Raw genomic sequence first — 17,976 nt, 5'->3', positions numbered from 1 at the left:
AGCGGTGCTAGAGTTAACAGCAAGAGGTCACAAAAAATAGGAGGAAGGAGGCAAAAAGTCAGGGGATGAACCTGCCAAAAGGGTCAGGTCCAACACGTTTCATGAATTGGGGGGGAGGGTGACTTAGTATTTGTACATGCTTGCATGTGTGTCTGTGTGTAAATGCGGGGATGGCAATGTGTGTGTGGGTGAATGTGAATGCTGGGTTGGGGTGCGTGTGTTCATGGATGTAGACAGGGTTGGGGGTTGTGTGTGTATATATGTTGAGGAAAGGAGAAGGTGAGGGGATAGAGTGTGTATGCGTGTCAATTGGGATGAATGTAGTGAGTGCGTGTGTGAGTGGGGATATTGTGGGTGTGCGCATGAATGTAAGGCTGCTGTGAGTGTGAGTAAGTGAGTGTTAGGGTGTGCGTGTCTGGGTGTGTGCATGCAGGGGATGGGGGTTAGTCCAGGGATCGGGGTGGGGGGTGAGTATGTGTACGCAGGGGCAGAGGGGTTACTGGAGGATCTAGGGGGTGGGAGGGTTAAAATGTTGTAAGGGAAGGGGGCTCTTTGTTGGATTGGGGGTGGGGGAGTCATCTACGAGCGACAGGAATGCAAATTCCTGTCACCGGTACCCTTTCCGCCAGGGATGCCTTGGCGGTGCTACAGCCACAAAATCCTTAGCAGAAAAGGGGACTCATATTACCGCCAGTGGTCTTTGATGGACTGCCGGGTCAGAGATGCTTATCTCCGGCCCGGTGGTCTGACTGCCCTAACGGTAGGAACGGGAAAGTGGCGGTAGCCCGCCAGACTCATAATGGGGCCATAGTGTCAGGTTTTGTTCAAGACACCACTGAGATAGTAAGTGATTAAACAAATATGCAAGTCCCTATGGACATGGTAGATGATGATAATTGTGTTAAAGTCACATGTGATAGCATGTCAATAAAATGATGCCCAGAGTGCTGCACAGATTATAGCCATGTTGAAATCCCCTTTGAGGTGGTGTGTTATATAGCCAGGTTCAAGTCCCAATAGAGATGGTGTGTGATTATAGTCATGTTAAAGTCCCCACAGAGATGGTGTGTGATTAAGTCATGTTCAAATACCCCAGATGATTGTGTCTGATTATAGTAATGGCCAGGTCACCACAGATATAGTGCTTGGTTATAGTCATATTCAAGTTCCCCCAGGATAGCATTTAATGACTCTCATGCTGCAGTTCATACAGTAGCAATGTGTTATTACAAGAATTTTCAACACCCTGCAGAGATGGTGTGTGAGTATAGTTATATTCATCTCCCCACAGAGATGGTTATATTTATGCTCAGGTTCCCACAGAGATAGTGTTTGATTATACTAATATTCAAGTTCCAGCAGAGATAGCCCCTCATTACGAGTTTGGCAGGCAGCCGAGGCGGCCCACTGAACTCGTATTGCCATCAGGCTGCCTGTGCGGCCAGAACACAACCGGCCCTATTAGTTGTTCACCGCAGGGCCGGCGGGCACAAGCAGCGTTTCCGCCTGCCAGCCCTGTGGTGAACAGGGCCTTAACGTTGACGTTGGGTCGTAATCGAGCTGGTGCCAATGTGGTGGTGCGGCGGGTGCAGCAACACCAGTCGAACTTTCCATTGCCCATATTTCGGGCATTGGAAAGCGTGACAGGGCTGTCCATGGGGGCCCCTGCACTTCCCATGCCAAGTGCATGGCAGTGCAGAGGTCCCCATGGGTCCCCGGGCACCCCCTCATAAAAAGAGGATTTGTAATCCCCAGGGCAGCACTGTAAACTGTGCTGCTCTGGTGGATTACAACCGCAGGGACCGTTAGGCTGTCTACTGGTGGCAAACTGGCTGTGCCAGCGGTCCGACCTTGGAGTATTCGCCATGTTCGTACTGTCGCAGTTGGACAGCCACTTTGGAGGCGGTCCGACCGCGACTATGACCCTGGTGGTCTGTTGACCACTAGCATCATAATGAGGGCCAACGTGTGTGATGAAAGTTACATTGAAGTCACATGAGATAGTGTGTCATTAGAAAGATGCCTATTTTTAAGTTTAGACCAAAAGTCCAAGTTTACGACTTTTCGGTATTCACAAAGGTAAGTTACGAGTAGTAACTTTACGTGTGCACTCGGGCAGACTATCCACACTCAGGGTGACCTATCCGTGCTCAGGGTGGATTATCTGCATTTGGGATTGATTATCCATACTTGGGGCAGAGGAAATAATCTTTCATACTGATACATTAGTATTGGTACCTATCATACCCCCCACACAGCTCCAGCTGAAACTTCTTATCCAAACAGCCAATTCCAGATTACCGCACATATAAAAGCAAAGCTGTCACAAACAAAACCATTTCAGACCTTTCAACATGTCACTGAATGTGTTTGCTGATCTGCCCCTTGCCATGCGACAGAAGGATTTGAGGAGAAGGGGACAGTAGAGAGGATTTTCAGACAAAGGTTAAACCTCTTTGGTATGTCCAGCCAAGATGTCATGGCTAGATACCATTTTCCTCCTGTTGTTATCTTGGAAATGGTTAGTGAGTGGGAGTGGGATCTGTACTCTGTGATCTGCCACTCCCACGCCATCCCAGCCTATGTTAAGATCCCAGCAGCTCATCATTGTTTTGGTATGGGGTTGTTGCAGAGGATCTCTTGTAACCTTGTGTGCATCTCTTTGGGCAACGCAGTGCCAATGCTTGCATCAGGTACTGAGCTGCATCAATAGGAGAGCCCATATCTACAAACGAATGCCCCGTACACTGGCCAGAAGTCAATAGTAGTTAGGGATTTCTACCTCATTTCCCGCTTCCCACGTGTGCCAGGTGCTATTGACTGCACTCATGTGGCTCTTCAGATACCTAGCCACAATGCACACATCTTTTGCAACAGACACCCCTGGCACTTTATCAACATGCAGGGTGTCTGTGATGTCAGTAGTAGGTTAATTGATGTGTATGAAGTATTCCAAGACAGTATCCCTGACAGTTATGTATTCCACAGTTCACCTCTTGCTTGGCGGATGGCAGCAGGACAATTTGGCAACATGTTGCTACTGGGTAAGTAGCAAGCACCACATAATTCTGACATGCATATTTGTATATTAGTATACATAACCATTATACAATGCTAATCCTCATGTCACATACATACCACCAACAAACACAGCATGTACCATTGCATACATCATGTACTCTACAGACGCAAGAGGGAAAAGTACAACTACTACATCATTTTTCTCCTCAGGTGGTGCTGCATTTGCCCTTTCCCCTCATCTCCTCACACCATACAGCTGTGCAACCACTGTACCTCACCAGAGGTATAAGAGGGAACACAGACGTACACAAGCCAATATTGAGCATGGTTTTGGTCTTCTGAAGTCAAGCTTCAGATGTCTTGACCAGACAGGGGTGCTGCTATACTCCCCTCAAGTTGTGTGCAAGATTATGGTCACATGTGGTGTTTTGCACAACATAGCATTAAATCATGTCTTACACATACCTTTGGACCGTCATCTAGGTCTGTGTCTGGGCAACCAGCCCGTTGTATAGAACAGAGGACAGGGAATGCAGGTGTATGACTAGCTGGTTGACACTTTTTTCACCAGAGCTACCTTTTGTGTCATAGCCTTCATGTGGTTTGCAATCTGTTGTCAATGATGAAAGTAGGACTCATAACACTCTGTCCACAAATTTGATCCAGAGACTGCTTTGTGAGCCATACATGAATTCTATAAATAACAGCCAATGACAAGAGTCAAAAGACTGGCCTTGCAATACGTTATGTGCACACGTTAGTGATTAGTGTGGACAATGTCTCTAAGGGTTCTATTGACTCAGAGGATTAAATGTTAGTTCATGTGTGAGACCTATCTGGACAGTTTCACAGGAGGGGTCTGATTCATAAAGGGCCTCTGCCCTTGGTGCAGAGGAGAAACATTAGAAGATGAGTTTCTGTACTCAAGGCGGAATCTCTGCAATGAGATTTCACAGTGTAGAGATCCTTCCCCAAGTGCGTATACTCCCACAACCAGGCGGCCTCTGCAATGACGGCACAGGCCCTTTGTGAATCAGGGCCTTTGTATGTGTTTATGCTGCAAATACTGTGGCAGTGTGGCCATATATCTGTCATGTGTACACCATTGTACAAGTGGACCAGTGTAAAGACACAGATAGTCCATGCGCATAGCTGCCATGTTTGGCAGCTGTTCATGTGATGTGTCATTCCAGTTCTGTGGTCACATATAGTGGAAACTGGGACTGCAAATCCCAGAATTCAGTCTGATCATCTGGCCTGGATCAGCACATCATGAATGGACCTGGGAAACTTGGCAGGATTGTGTGATTATAATCGGTCTTCATCATGATTCAGACCATCACCTACTGGTCAAATCAAAAAATGTCTAGTCATTTTGTATTGTGTGTAATGCAGAATGCATCACACTTTCAGGTCTAATGTACCTGTATGATGATATGTCACTGTCTTATGTTAACTTAATAGATACCTTGCGAGATATATGACATGGAGTGGCTGCCACTGTCTGAGCTAGTAATGTTGTACTAACACACACACCCTGCTGTAATGGCACATCTAGGCCCATTTCATGTACAAAGACATACTACCCTTTCAGCACGCAGTGAATAAACTCCATTGGTTGTATTCTACAAAGTGCCCCAGGTGCGCAAGGGGAATGCACACCTGCCATGCACACCCCCAAGACACTTCTGTATTTCTGAAAGGGACACAGATAATTGTGCTGCCCTTTCTGTAATGCAGATTGTGCTTGTGTACACTATCACCAGCCGGTGTCCACTCATTAGAATGGGGGCATAGTCCCATGCAAATGAGGAAATCTCTTTGCCTCTGTGACCATGCCATATATTAGATGTGGATGCAAAGGCAAAGAAGCTGTCAGGAGGCACAGTGACAGTGTGCCACATAAAAGGTGGGGCAATGTGGGAAAACGGCTGATTGCAAAGGCCCACTGACTTTTTGCCCTCATTTTTACTTTTTGCTGGTGTTTTCCTGACTCTGATGGTGCCCAGGGTACTGGTAACAAATCCCAGGGCCTTTGTTCTGTATAAAATGAGCATGAAAATTAGGCTAATTATAATTAGCTAAGTCAACCTACCTATAAGTCACTAGTATATGGTAGGGCATGTAGATTTAGGGACGCCAGCATAGGTGGTGCACCCATAGGTGCACTGCTGAGGTGCCCAGTGTCATTTTAAAAGCAGGCCTGCCTTGCTGGCTGTTTTTAAATTAAAGTTACATGCAAATTTGACTTTGGAATTAAAAGTAATTCTAAAGTCTTAAACTACCTTATTTTTACATATAAGTCACCCCTAAGGTGTGCCCTATGTGCCCCTAGGGTTGGGTGCCATGTAACTATAAGCAGGGACCTTATAAAAATAATTTTATAAGCCCTGGTGAGGTAAAACAGCCAAATTTGTTTTTCCTTCTTTGTAGTAAACGCTCTCCATAGGCTAGAATGGGGAGACTTTATTTTAATTTATGAAGTCCCCTTAAGGGACAGATACCACAAGTTTGGTATCAAATTAATTGTTATAATAAATCCCACAACCTAAAATTGTTGGATTTAATATAACTTATTCTGGTAAAGAGTTTTAAACTTTACCTGAAAAGTTGCCAGCTTAAGCCCTGCAGTGTTTTGCTGCTTTGCTCTGATTGGCCGGCCTCTGGCAGCCTGGCCAGGCTGCCTTGATGAGCTGCAAAGTGGCATGGCTCAACACAAAGAGATGTGCCTAGGGGAGGAGATCTTCCATCAGCAGATGGGGAAGCAGGAAGGGGGAGGGCTGCCAAACTGGTCTTCAAAGGCAGGGAAGGACATTTGGAGCGACACAGCTCCTCCCTCACATTCTGCAAACCGAGACACTTAGGTGCCCTCCTGATTAGATTAGGAGAGGGCAAGAGAAGGGTGTGTTTAATGTTTTTAGCAACACCAGTGGATGGGCTCAGCCAGATGTAATCTCCAAAAATCAGTTTCAGCCATGATGGATTTTTGAGGAATGTTGCTCCCTGGGATTCATTTTTGCCACAATTCACAGGAGGAAGGACCCTGCGCCTGATTGGAGAACCAGGACCCCCCTGTTTTTCACCGAGGAACAAGGATAAAACTGGCAGACCTGTACCCACACCTCAGATCCCAACCAGATCCCTATCAGGAAGAACTACAGGAGAAGAAAGACTGCCCTGCAGGACCGCTGACCTGCACCTGGACACTGCACTCTGGAGGACTGCAACAGCTGCACACTTGGGCTTCACCACAAGAAGGACTTTGCCTGGCTTTAACTGGCTCAAGGAGGGACTCCCAGTTTGCTACAGGTGAAAATTTGCTAACCAGAGTCCCCTGGCCCAACTCCTGAAGAAACTGACCCGCTGACCACTGTCCAGTGGCCAAAAAGGAGTTTGTGCCAAGTGCATTATGGGAGTTGTAGTCCACACCCTCAAGGAGCATCTCAGAGCTTCTGGAACCTTGGGGTGAGCTGTGGACCTCAAAAGATCCTCACAGGAACATCTGGAAGAAGATCCAGAAGTTTAGAGAAGTTTGGAGAACTTTGGGCAAAAAGCTCCATAAAGGGACCAACCCGCAGCAGCAACTCTAGCTGGCTTGCCTCAACCGCGACTGGGCCAATTGCATTTTGTAAGTTTGCACCGATTTTGCATCACAAAATGACACAAATGCAGCACTAAAAAATTATAAATATGGGCCGAAGTCCAAAGGTCAAAATCTCTACCGAGGGCTACTGTATCGGAGGAAGAGTTCCAGGAGGTCGGTTTGGACTGGCGACTTGGTCCTGCTGAAGAAAATCTACAGAAAAATGACTAAGTCTGAAGGTAAACTTTTCACTGAGGCCTCCCACAAGCTGTAGCCAAGCAAGGCTCCATAGTGGTTGGCCTCAAACTTTGACTTTGCCCCAGTCGAGGTGCGACCTGATGACCAGATTGGCGTTATTAGTTTCTAAACGCTAAAAAGCATTCATTCTTTAAAAATTCATATCGCCGGTTCCCCTTATTTGATTTTATTCGTTTTGGTGTCATTTTAAAGATAAAAATATAATCTATTGTCATAAACTGGTGTTCGATTTTTTTTCTGTTTTTTGCTTTACTTTACTTATTTACTGTTTTGTGATTTAAAAATTCTTTACACATATGTCTCCTAAGTTAAGCCTTGTTGCTCATTGCCAAGCTACCAAGGGTTGAGCTGGGTTTAATTTATTGAGACCTAACTGCATCTGAGTGGAGGTTAGTGGCTTATTGCTAAGTGTAGGTACTTACCTGCGTTTACCAATAACCCATTTTCCAACAGGCCCTGTCAGTGGAGTAGAGAAAGGTGGTCCTAAGGCCCCTCAGACATCCCCTTGCAGGCAGGTGTAGTCACTCACTGCACCTGCTTGCAAGGGCATCTCTAATACCCCTCAAATGTGCATGGGTTGAGCCTGCACAGTGCTACACAGAGAAGCTGCTTTCAGACTGCTCTGTTTTTCAATTGACTGCGGTGCCACCCATACAGCTTGAGTTTGTGGCTACCCTGGTGGCAGCGCATTCAGTGTAATAGGGAACACTTACTCTGTTTGTTAATGGCACCCCTTTTTTAACGTTCACCAAGTCGCAAATAGCGAAAGTGTGTCCTATGTGTAAGGAGGCCCCTGATCTCATTGTGTGCAGCAGCACTCTTCTGTACTCATCTGCACCTCTGGGCCCACATAAGGCAGAGACTGCCTATCAAACACTCCCTCAGTTAATATGGTCATATCATTATTATAGAATTTGTGGTCTCTCAGCCATGTTGGGTGAGGTGAGTTCAACAGTGCAACAGGATGGAAGAGGATCCTGTTTGGAGGTTAGACTGATTGGCGGTAAATGCGGCTTACCTACTCCTACCTTACCTGCATCACTCCTACTCCTCACAAATGTCTCACTATCACAAACCACACATCCCAACACCAGGCCCTGGATGCAACAACAAAGCATGGACACCCATCACTAAAGCATGCCCACTGCACATACCCATACACCCCCCTAAACCATCATCACACAAGGTCCCACACAAGAATGCTAGCACTGGGGTACACGGTCACCCGCCCATTGCACACCTTGACACACACAGATGCAATAATCATGCCTTTATACGCCTGCAGGACCCCTACCCAACGTCATCGGACAGGAGGGTCCACACATGTCCACATCACCAACAGAAGAGGCCCACAGTGATGACAGCACCTCTGTCCAACTGGATCTAGATGACCAGCCCGGCCCATTGGGGACCTCAGGACAGTCGGTTCCCCTCACACAGTCACAGGCCACCACAGAGCTTCCCCCCTCTGGAAACACCAGCACAGCACCCACCCAGCGGGCCCATACCTCCGTCCCCAGGACACGTCAATCAGCAGTATGTCCACCACTAAAGGTTACCCAGGCTAACCCACCACCCCAACAACAACAACAGGGACCTGGGGGCAGTGGTAGTGGGCATGCGGTCCAGAGGACAGAGGCCCAGGAACACAGGGTAACTGGGAGGGCTGCTGTGCAACAGAGGGTGTACAGGCCCAGGGAACCCACTCTCCACGAGGCCCTCTCCTCCATCATGGGAGCATACCACCACTCCCAGGAGACGATGGCAACGGTACTGGCCAAGTTTCAGGAGACCCAGCGCCTGCAGGAGGAACAGTACATGGGCTTCAGGGAGGAACTCAGAACCATCAATTCCACCCTGGGCACCATCATAGGAGTGCTGAAGGAAGTACTCAACACCAGGAGGGACACTGTGGCACTAAAAGGGGCCCCTGACACTAGCCTGGATGATGAACTGCCCACCACCTCCGCCGGCGTTAGTGGACAGGAGGCACCGCCACAGGACCACCACACCAGCACCCCACCCCCTTCAGAGGGAGAACCACCCCACAAATGGTCCCTGAGATCCAGGACAAAGACAGAGAATGATGCCAAGACCCCCGCCAAGAAATGAGACCACCCTGATTGTCATCCTACTGTCCCACTTTGTCACCCTGTCCATCCTTAAACTGCCCCAGCTCCACTTCCTATTGGGCAATGCACCTGTGAGACTAATAGACTGGACTCTGCCATGGACATTCCTCCGCCATCACCCCTCACCATTTTGCTACCCCCTCCAATTTTGAGCACTAAAATAAACACCCTTAAAGCACAAAACAATCTGGAGTCTGTGATTTCGGAATACTGTATTAGCAATAACTGTGGCAAAAAGCTCTTTCATTTGTAATGTCAACATACCTATGTCACACAGCTCTAGTACATGAGGAATCAAAGCAGATGTCACACTGTGGGACCCACATCTGTGAAATCATAAGGGAAAGTGACAACTCAGTGACCATACACTGGGTGAAAAAGACAGACAGTAGAGAGGTAGTAGTGTTTAAGTGCATGTAGTAGGCAGGCTTGTATTCTTACCTGTGTGTCACTGGAAATATTGCTGGATCACTGAGTCCCTGTTGTCCATGTCTTCTTCCTCTGCTTCCTCGTCTTCACTGTCCACAGGCTCCACAGCTGCAACAACACCGCCATCTGGACCATCCTCCTGCAGAAAGGGCACCTGTCGTCGCAAAGACAAGTTGTGAAGCATACACCAGGCCACGATGATCTGGCACACCTTCTTTGGTAAGTAGAGTAGGGATCCACCTGTCATATGGAGGCACCTGAACCTCGCCTTCAGGAGGCCGAAGGTGCGTTTGATCACCCTCCTAGTTCGCCCATGTGCCTCATTGTAGCGTTCCTCTGCCCTTGTCCTGGGATTCCTCACTGGGGTCAGTAGCCATGACAGGTTGGGGTACCCAGAGTCTCCTGCAAATGGTGAGGGACAACTGTTAGACACATACTAACCTGGAGGGATATCCCCAGACAACCATTCCCACTGACTAGCTTCCAGGTGCTCACCTAATAGCCACACACGGTGCCTCTGGAGTTGCCCAATCACATAAGGGATGCTGCTATTCCGCAGGATGTACGCGTCATGCACTGAGCCAGGGAACATGGCACTCACATGGGAGATGTACTGGTCTGCCAAACATACCATCTGAACATTCATCGAATTATAACTCTTCCAGTTTCTGTACACCTGTTCACTCCTGTGGGGGGGGGGACCAAAGCCACATGTGTCCCATCAATGGCACCTATGATGTTGGGGATATGTCCCAGGGTATAGAAATCACCTTTCACTGTAGGCAAACCCTCCACCTGAGGGAAAACAATGTAGCTCCACATGTGTTTCAGAAGGGCAGACAACACTCTTGACAACACGTTGGAAAACATAGGCTGGGACATCCCTGATGCTATGGTCACTGTTGTTTGAAATGACCCACATGCAAGGAAATGGAGCACTGACAGCACCTGCACTTGAGGGGGGATTCCTATGGGATGGCGGATTGCTGACATCAGGTCTGGCTCCAGCTGCGTGCACAGTTCCTGGATTGTGGCACAGTCAAGCCTGTATGTGATTATCACGTGTCTTTCCTCCATTGTCGACAGATCCACCAACGGTCGGTACACCGAAGGATGCCGCCATCTCCTCACATGTCCCAGCGGACGGTGCCTATGAAGGACAACAGCGAGCACAGAGTCAAACAAGTCAGAAGTACGTACCTACAGCTTACACAGAACACCATTCATACAGAAAAAGTGGCCTGTATGTGTGTTGAGTCTAGGCCTAGGTATGTGTGACGCAGTTGAAAATGAAGCCATGTGGACCCCTGAAATGGCGTCTTCCTGACCTGTAAAGTGGGACAGTGGGATGTGAGGTAACTGCGCTGGCGTTGTACACTGTCGCGGTAGGCGGTCGAAGACCGCGGCGCAATGCTGCATTGGTTAACATTGGACCCTATGGGTCCCAGGAGCCATTGACGATACAGTACGCACCGCCGCGGACGTGACCGCCATTTGCTATCTGTTCAATCACTCGATACCTGATCTTCGACAGGAGAGGACCTACACTGCAAGTGCTGCTGTGACCTCGGTCTGGAAGAGACAATGGCTCAAGTTTCTGGTGAAAGGGCCCCTGCCCTCACATCGGAGGAGTTGGAGAAACTCGTGGATGGGGTCCTTCGTCCTCTACGGTCCTCCAGACAAACAGGTAAGTACACTGGGAGCATGCTGTATGGGCTATGCCTGTGTGGAGAGGGGTGGATGTAAGAAGGAAGGGGGGAGAGTGCGGCGTGCATGAAACGACAGTGAGTGCATGTGCCACATGGCAAGGGTAGGGATGGGGGCCAATCACTTTGACGGTGCAGTTGGTAATTACTTTCTCTTCCCCCTGTAAAAATCATGTAGGTCAGCACCCACCAGAAAAAAGATATTTGGCGTGCCATCGCCAAGGACGTCCGGACCCTGGGGGTCTTCCACAGACGGAGCACTCACTGCCGGAAAAGATGGGAGGACATTCGCCGCTGGAGCAAGAAGACGGTGGAGGCTCAGCTGGGGATGGCCTCCCAACGTGGGAGGGGGCCCGTCGCACCATGACACCCCTGATGTTCAGGATCCTGGCGGTGGCAAACCCGGAATTGGATGGGCGCTTGAGGGCATCACAGCAGACACAAGGGGGTGAGTACACTCACATTCTGTTGACTTTGTGCTGTGGAGGGGTCTGGGTGGGGGAGGTGGGCTGTGGGTTTCCCTAAGCCAGGGTGAGTTCCATAGGCAATGTCCCTCCATAAGGCAGGCCATGTGGCACCCCAGCCCACCTCTGTAGAGTGCCAAGTACACCTAGTCATGCCCCTGTGTCATCTATGTATGCAGATGTCGTCCTTTCCCTTGTAGGCCATTTCCCAGGAATTGAACAGTGGAGCCCAAGAGCGCGGCGTAGTGCAGGGGGCTTCTGTGTCTGTCGTGTCGGCCAGCAGTAGCGGTAATGCATGCACTCAACATGTCTTTCTTCTGACGTCACCCCCCTTTTTGTGGTCTCCCTGTTCTTGTGTGCATTAGCATCAATAGGCGGAGGAGCAGTGGCACCGGAGCACGAGGGAGCTGCATCCCACATGGCCATGGAGGGCCACACTACGGACTCGGAGTTCACCAGTCGGACGGAGGGCGAGGGGAGCTCCATGGCGGGGACAGGAGCTGAGACCAGTGACACGGACTCGTCCTCTGATGGGAGCTCCCTTGTGGTGGCGGTAACATCTGTGCCCCCCCATCTAAAGGTACAGCCGCCACCCCCCCTTCCAGCACCGCCCTCCCAGCAGCCCCTCAGCCTTTGCCCCGTGCCCGCTCACCCGGGAAGGGTGGGCATCACCTTCGCCCCAGGCACCTCAGGCCCTGCCCCTGTCACCCCTGCTGCCCTCAGTGAGGAGGCCATTGACCTCCTCAGGTCCCTCAATGTTGGGCAGTCTACCATTTTGAATGCCATCCAGGGTGTAGAAAGGCAGTTGCAACAAACAAATGCATTCCTGGAGGGCATTCATTCTGGTCAGGCGGCCCTTCAGCAAGCTTTTCAGACTCTGGCCTCAGCACTGATGGCAGCCATTGTCCCTGTGTCTAGCCTCCCCCTCCAACTTCCTCCACCCCGACCCAATCCCCTGTACCTCACCCTATCCCAAGCACACCTACAGACCAGCATGCACACACGTCAACACAAAAGGGAAGCTCAGGCAAACATAAGCACCACACATCCCACAGGCACTCACGCAAGCATCACACACATGCAGACACACCAACATCCACTGCCTCCACTGTGTCCCCCTCCTCCTCGTCTCCCTCCTCCCTCCCTGTCTTGTCCACACTCACACCTGCATGCACTACCTCTACAGCCACTACGTCCCTCTCCAGCACACCCACCACCACACCCCGCTCATGCGCAGTCACCACCCCCACTACCATTCAAACGTCCCCTGTGTCCTCTCCCAGTGTGTCTGTGACGCCCCTTCCGAAGATACAAAAACGCAGGCACACACCCACCCAACAGCCATCCACCTCACGACAGCCTCCAGCCCATGCACCTTCACCCAAAGTCAGCAAACGAACATCTCCTACAACCACAACTTCTTCCTCCACTCCCAAACCCCCTCCAGGTACCCGTCCCAGTGTGTCAAAAAAACTTTTCCTGTCCAACCTTGGCCTCTTTCCCACACCTCCCCACCCCGCCCGTCTCATAGGTCCCGAACTACTACCTCAGCCACAACATCTCCGGGACCTGTGGTGCCTGTAGTGATAGGAATATGGAGTGCACCGGCCACCAGGGCAGCCAGTGTGGCACGGAGCCACAGCACAGACAGTCCCCCACCTGTGAAGCATCAGAATTTGGCCAGTGCTTGGCGGGAGACAGGGAAGACTCCAGCCACCAAAGCCGCTCCCATGGGTCCCGGAGGGAGTGTGGAGTCAGCTGTGACACCTTCCAAGGTGGGGAAGGGCCACAAGAAACCCGGCAAGTCTTGGGAAGAGCAGCACGGAGAAGAAGACCGCCATCATCCCCGCTGCCCAGGAGGCCACCGCCAGCACAAGTCCAGATGCCCAGGAGGCCAGCACCAGCCCAGCTGCCCAGGAGGCCACCGCCAGCACCAGCCCAGCTGCCCAGGAGGCCACCGCCAGCACAAGCCCAGCTGCCCAGGAGGCCACCTCCAGCACAAGCCCCACTGGGCCATGAAGGACCGCCAGCAAAAGCCCCGCTGGGCCAGGAAGGACGGCCAGCAAAAGCCTGGCTGGGCCATGAAGGACCGCCAGCAAAAGCCTGGCTGGGCCATGAAGGACCGCCAGCAAAAGCCCCGCTGGGCCATGAAGGACCGCCAGCAAAAGCCCCGTTGGGCCATGACGGACCGCCAGCAGCTGAGTCCCTGCAATGGAGACCGCCGTCTCATGCACCGCTGAACAGGACACCATTGCCTCAAGCACCGCTGAACAGGGCACCGCCCCCTCAAGCACCGCTGAACAGGGCACTGCCGTCACAGGCACCGCTGAACAGGGCACCGCCATCTCAAGCACCGCTGAACATGGCACTGCCGCCTCAAGCACCGCTGAACAGGGCACCGCCGTCTCAAGCACCGCTGAACAGGGCACCGCCGCCTCAAGCACCGCTGAACAGGGCACCGCCATCTCAAGCACCGCTGAACAGGGCACCGCCGTCTCAAGCACTGCTGAACAGGGCACCGCAGCCTCAAGCACCGCTGAGCAGGGCTCCGCCCTCTCGAGCACTGCTGAGCAGGGCACCGCCGCCTCAAGCATCGCTGAACAGGGCACCGCCGCCTCAATCAACGCTGGCCCATGAGCGCCAAAGGCACTGACGCTACTGAGTCCGTCACGGGCAGAATGAAACACTCTGGGCACCATGCCCCCTCCAGAACCAGTGGAGAGATCCATCCACTACCTCTGTCCTTAGCAGGATGAAGCACTCTGGGCACAAGCCCCCCCCCAGAACCAGTGGAGAGATACATCCACTACCTCTGTCCTTAGCAGGATGAAGCACTCTGGGCACAATGCCCCCTCCAGAACAAGTGGAGAGATTCATCCACTACCTCTGTCCTTAGCAGGATGAAGCACTCTGGGCACAAGGCCCCCTCCAGAACCAGTGGAGACTGTTATCCACTTGAGAGACTGTGGCTTTGCACTCCCCAGGATGGAACACTGGGCAGACCACCCACTGTAGAGACTTGACAGACTGTGGCTTTGCACTCCCCAGGATGGAACAGTGGGCAGACCACCCACTGTAGAGACTTGGGAGACTGTGGCTTTGCACTCCCCAGGATGGAACAGTGGGCAAACCACCCACTGTATAGACTTGAGACACTGTGGGTTTGCACTCCCCAGGATGTAACAGTGGCATGTTGCCCCCTCGTGGATTTGGCGTCGTGCACTCAGCTGGCTGAGGTGCCCCCCCTTTCCCTCCCCCTGAGGTGCCTGTTTAATTGCTGTCTGATGCCCCTGCAGCGTTCTCTCCATCATGGTCGGGGATCTTGTGTGGGCCTCGCCCATACCGTGTGGGCCCAGTGTTCCACGGACTTAATTGGAGCACTACCTGGACTACTATGCTTGGTATATATTTTGTAAAGGGTATATATATATATATTTTTGCCTACTTGATTTGAATATATTACAATGGTTACACTCATTTTCTATTGTCTTTGCATTCTTCCAGGAGGGTTGGGGGGTGTTACTGTGATGTATCAATATGCATTAGTGTGTGTGTTGTAGTGGGTGAGGTTGGGGGTGGGGGTGTTGCGTGTGTATGTCCCTGTTTTTTCCCTCCCCCCTCCCCTGTGTCGTAGGTGCAGTACTCACTGTGGTCTTCGCCGGCGGTGTTCGTGCTCCTAGTAGAGGAGAAGGAAGACTATCGCAGGTAGAATTTGGAGTTCCGGGTCCATGGTGTCCTCGTTCCTCGTGGGGTGTGTAGAGGTGAGCGTTTTCCCTTCGAAATTCCTGTTTCCGCCGTGTTTTTATCCGCGGTGAATCCGTCCCGGAAAAGGTGGCGGATTGGCCTGTCATTATAGTGTGGGCGGTACATTGTCTTCCGCCTGTCTGTTGGCGGTGACCGCCGCGCTGTTTGTTTGTACCGCTGTGGCGGTCGGAGTGTTAAAGTGGCTGTCTTTGTTGGCGGTTTCCGCCACGGTCGTAATTGCAAAACTTTTACCGCCGGCCTGTTGGCGGTCTTACCGCCGCTTTAATACCGCCCGCCAGGGTTGTAATGACCACCCAAGTCCCTCAGAGATGGTGGGTGATTATATTAATTTTAAAGTTTGCACACAGATGGTGTGACTATAGTCATTTTCAAGGCGTAACAGAGATGGTGTGTGATTACAGTCATTTTCAAGTCCCAACAGAGATGGTGTGTGATTATAGTAATTTTCAAGTCCTCACAAATGTGATGTTTGATTATTGTCATTTTAGAGTCCCTGCAGAAATGGTGTGTGGTTATAGTCAGGCTCAAGTCCCCACAGAGATAGTATGTGATTATACTAAAATTCAAGTCCCCACAGAGATAATGTGTGATGATAGTTATGTTGAAGTCACATGAGATAGTGTGCAATTAAAATGATAGTGTGTGGTTATAGTCATTCTCAAATCTCCACAGAGGTGGTGTGTGATTACAGTTATGTTCAAGTCCCCAAAGAGATGGTGTGTGATTATAGTAATTTTCAAGCCCCCACAGAGATGGTGTGTGAATATAATGTTCCGACTCCCTAAGGATAGTGCCTGTTTATAGCCATGCCTAGATCCTTACATATATAGTGTTCGGTTATAATCATGTTCCGGTCCACTTAGAGATTTTGTAGAATGATAGTCATGCTGATATTCATGCAGAAATAGTGTACTATTACAGTGATTTCCAGGTCCACATATAACGAGCTTAATTTTATTCACTCCTAAGTCCCCATAGAGATAATGTGTGATTATATTCAAGTTCAAGTCCCCCCTGAGATAGTGTTTAATTATAGATGTGGTGTCACTTCTATTCGGATATAAGTGAGTTCACAGTTGTGTTTAAGTCCCCAAGTAGAGAGTGTTATGATAGTAATTTTCAAGTTCCTGGATACATGTATTATAATAGTCATGCTCAGGTCCCTGCAGAGATAGCATGTTATTATACTGATGTACAGGTCTCTGCATAGATAGGGTTTGATTTTAATTATGCTCAAATCCTGTAGAGATTTACTGCAATAACAGTGAAGCTCGTGTCCCCAGAGAGATAGTGTGTGATAATCAGGATGCCCCATTCCTAAAGCGATAGCAATGATATACCTGCAGAGAAAGTGTGTGATGGTGTCAAGTTCAAGTCCCTGAAGAGATAGTCTTTTATGGTAGGCATTTTGATGTCCCTGCAGTGATAGTGTATGATAATAGTCATGTTCCACTCAATACAAAGGTAATATGGGATTATATGTATGCCTAGGTCCCCACAGAGATAGTTTGTGATTATAGGCATTCCCAGGCCCCCACAGTCATAGAGTGTGATGACACACACATTCAAATTCCTCAAATGTTAGTGTGTGATATTCATGTCCAGGTCCCCACATAGCTAGTGTGTAATTATAGGGTTGACCAGGTGTCTATAGAGATGGTGTAGGTTTATAGTGTTACCACGGTCTGAATAGAGAAAACTTGTGTTAACAGTCATGGTCACTTCCCCAGCAAGATAGCGTGTGATTGATTACACTGACCCCCAGATCCGACAGAGATAGTTTGTGATTATTGTCATGTTCACATCCCCACCGATATAGTGTGTGAGTATAGTCCTATTCAAATCTCCACAGTAATGTGTGCTATTATAGCTATATTGAAGACCCCACACAGACAATATTCATCTGGTGGTTTAGTAGACTGATGTAGCTCCTTGAGGGATCTGTGCTTGACCTCCCAATCATGTTTGAATTATTGTACTTCTACTCAGCAAATCAACCTACCAAAGTTGATAAAGTGAGTACCATTGACTTGATTAAAAATAAACATCTGTTATTCAGCACCAAAATACCTCCAGGAATTAATTGCATTTTACATATACACAAGAGATGATGTTATAATAGTGGTATTCAAGCACCCACAGGAGCTAGACTGAAATGATCCCATTGATCTAATAAACCCACTTCAAATGCAACACTAACTGATTTAAGCTATGGCCATCAGGAAGGCCCACACTTCTGAAAAAAGTCTAAAGTCAGTTATGCTTAACTTGGCAGAGGTTAAAAGTCATCTTTTTGCCCTGTTCACTCCAATGTTTGTTGCTGATGGTATTAGGGTACCCTTCCAATTGGCCTGACAGATCCTGTAAGTCCCTATTATATAATAGGGCAAGCAGGTACAATATGCCTACAGGTACCTAGTATATGATAGGTCATGGAGATTAGATACCCAGCAGAATTTATGCACTTGAATGTGTGCACTGCTTTGTGCTTTCTATCCTTTTAAATGCAGAACTGCATGCAGCCTGTCTTTACAAGTTAAATTCTTACCATTTGCATGACATCTCTTATACGTCCCTAGTAGATAATAGGGCAAAGGGGTGCCACTACCTATAAGGCC

Source organism: Pleurodeles waltl, chromosome 1_2 (assembly GCF_031143425.1).
Source record: "Pleurodeles waltl isolate 20211129_DDA chromosome 1_2, aPleWal1.hap1.20221129, whole genome shotgun sequence".
Lineage (NCBI taxonomy): Eukaryota > Metazoa > Chordata > Amphibia > Caudata > Salamandridae > Pleurodeles > Pleurodeles waltl.
Note: the sequence above shows the minus strand (reverse complement) of the source record.